This window comes from Leptonychotes weddellii, chromosome 2, assembly GCF_054177405.1.
Source record: "Leptonychotes weddellii isolate Sample4059 chromosome 2, ASM5417740v2, whole genome shotgun sequence".
NCBI lineage: Eukaryota > Metazoa > Chordata > Mammalia > Carnivora > Phocidae > Leptonychotes > Leptonychotes weddellii.
Window position 1 is genome coordinate 33135670 of NC_138370.1, and position 2857 is coordinate 33138526.

A 2857-nucleotide genomic window follows, 5' to 3' on the forward strand; every position below is an offset into this window, starting at 1 on the left:
AAAGTAGTCAAATTCATAGAGACAGAAAGTAGAATCTGGTTAGTAGGGGCTAAAGGAAAAGGTATTCAATGACAAATATTCAACCAAGTAACTTTTTTTTTTTTTTAAAGATTTTATTTATTTATTTGACAGAGAAAGACACAGCGAGAGAGGGAACAGAAACGGGGAGTGGGAGAAGGAGAAGCAGACTCCCTGCCGAGCAGGGAGCCCGATGCGGGACTCGATCCCGGGACTCCAGGATCATAACCTGAGCCGAAGGCAGTCGCCCAACCAACTGAGCCACCCAGGCGCCCCAACCAAGTAACTTTTAAAAATCTAATTGGCTTTATAAATTGAGTCATGAATTGGGCAGCATCCCATCTACCAAGTAGGGGGAGCTCAGACAAGCTGTAGAAAAGGAAAGGTTTTTAAATGTAGAAAAGGAGCATTAAAGGAAGTTAGCAAAGAATCCATTATTTTAGGCATGGCTGCCCTCCTGAGGGGAACAGAGGGGCTCTTTCAGTGAATTTCTTAGTGCTGACAAGTAAATTCCATGTTGACTAGTCAAAGGTTATGTTCCTGGCTGGGGTGTGTGTGTGTGCACGCGCGCGCGTGCAGAGAGGCTAAAACTTCAGTTAGGTTAGGTATTAAGTCTTGGCTTGCTGACATGGGGTTCTTAACATACGTGATTCCATTTGGGGCCTGTGGTTTTCTTTCCCTTTTTTTTTTTTTTTAAAGATTTTATTTTTAAATAATGTGTACACCCAGTGTGGGGCTCGAACTCACAACCCTGAGATCAAAAGTCGCAAGCTGTACCAACTGAGCCAGTCAGGTGCCCCTGTGGTTTTCTTTTTAACAGAGGGAATGGGGAGTTATTTAATGGGTACAGAGTTTCAGTTTGGGAAGATGAAAAATTCTGGAGATGGATGGTGGTGATGGTTGTACAACAATGTGAATGTACTTAATGCCACTGAACAATACACTTAAAAATTATTAAAAAGATAAATTATATGTTATGACTATATTACCACACACACACACCTCAAATTCTTACCATGGCCTCTGGCTTTTTCTTTAACCTTATCACCTACCAATTCCTTCCCCTCATTCACAGGACTTCAGTGATATTGGCATCCTTGCTGTACAAAAACACACCGAGTATGCACTCCCTGTCTGCGCTACATGGCATGCATTTTCCTCTTTCAGGTCTTTGCTCAAACAACCCCCAGAGGGGCACGTGGGTGGCTCAGTCGGTTAAGCATCCTACTCTTGATTTTGGCTCAGGTCATGATCTCAGGGCTGTGAGATGGAGCCCCACATGGGGCTTCGCGTTGGGCATGGAGACTACTTAAGATTCTCTCCCTCTCTGCCCTTCACCCCCCTCCCTTTCTTAAAAAAAAGTTTGAATATGTTCATTAATAAATTAATAGAAATGGATGCATAACATTCAAACCAGTAGAGAAGAAGGAACAGACAAAATTCGGTCAGGGCTGAAAAGGAGCACAGAAAGAAAGAACAAGAAAACATTACACAAAAAACACAAAACAAAATGGCATGAATAAGACTGACCATATCAGCTGGAACTATATATGTGAAAGGGTTAAACCCAGTCTCAGCTCTCTCTCTGCCCCTCCCTGCCTCCCACCCCTGCATTCGCACTCTCCCTCTCTAATAATAATGATAAAAAAAATAAAAACAAATAGCCCCCAGAAAAGCCTTCCTAACTAAGCGAAAAATAATTGTCCCTCACCCTTCTGAGTTCTCTGCTAAGACCGTTGCAATAAAAGATTAGAGAAAAACAGATTTATTAACATGTATGCCTCACATACACATGGAAGATACGTAGGAAAAAAGTAATTCACTGAGGTTGCTTAGAATTCAGGCTTAGATACCATCTTAATAGGGAAAGGGAAGTGGGAATGTAGGCCTCTCCAGAGAATAAATTTTTAGGAAAGATGAATGGGCCCTTAGAAGAGTGGATGGGAGATAGGACAGTTTGACAAAATTTGTCAGGAATGGGGTTTATGACAATTGAGTTTCTTGCAGAGGATCTGTCTTTAGGCAGATGAAGGGAGCTCAGATAAAGCTTCTTCCTTCATTTACTGTTTTTCAAGTGCCTACACCTCAAAAATGATCAGTATACCAAAGCAGCATATTTTGGAATGGCATGTCCTGAATACCTACATATTTTAGGGGGACATATTCTGTTGCCCTTCATTACAATGTAAACTTCGTGACTACAGAGACTTTATTTTACACTGCTGTGAGCAAGCTACATAACAGGTAGTCAGTAAACAGTTGTTAAATGAATGTTTGCCTTTTCTGTATCATACACACAGTATTTGTATAATTAGGATTTTAATTTCGAAAGACAAAAACCCTGTGTTAAATTCTGAGGCATAAACTCATCATCCAAAAGAAAAATGTGCACAAGAAACATAAAGGCTCTTAAAAGGTTAATATGGAGCACTGGAGGCCAGTTCCCTAGACAGGGGCGAGCGAGAGGAGCTGGGTCTTCAGCTGTGGGCCACCTGCCCTTATGCACTGCTTCTAAGACACTGTCCGAGAGAAGAGAGAACCATCTCCATAGCGAGGGGATCTAAAAACCAACACGTTCCCAAGTATCAACTACAAGCATTCGGAAAGGCCCGTGTACAAGCATTCGGAAAGGCCCACACACGGGATGACTGCGGGAAATCTGGAGTCCTTAGGGAGAGTGGCGTTCCTCATGTATGGCCAGGAGCCCATCTCAGACCTCCAGGGCTGGGGCCCCGCCCGGGTCTCTCTGGTCTGCATCTCTATGGTAGGAAGCAAGAAAACCGGAAGTGGTTCGCCGCGGGGGTGTGGGGAGGGAGCGAGGGGCGGGGCCCCAAGGGGC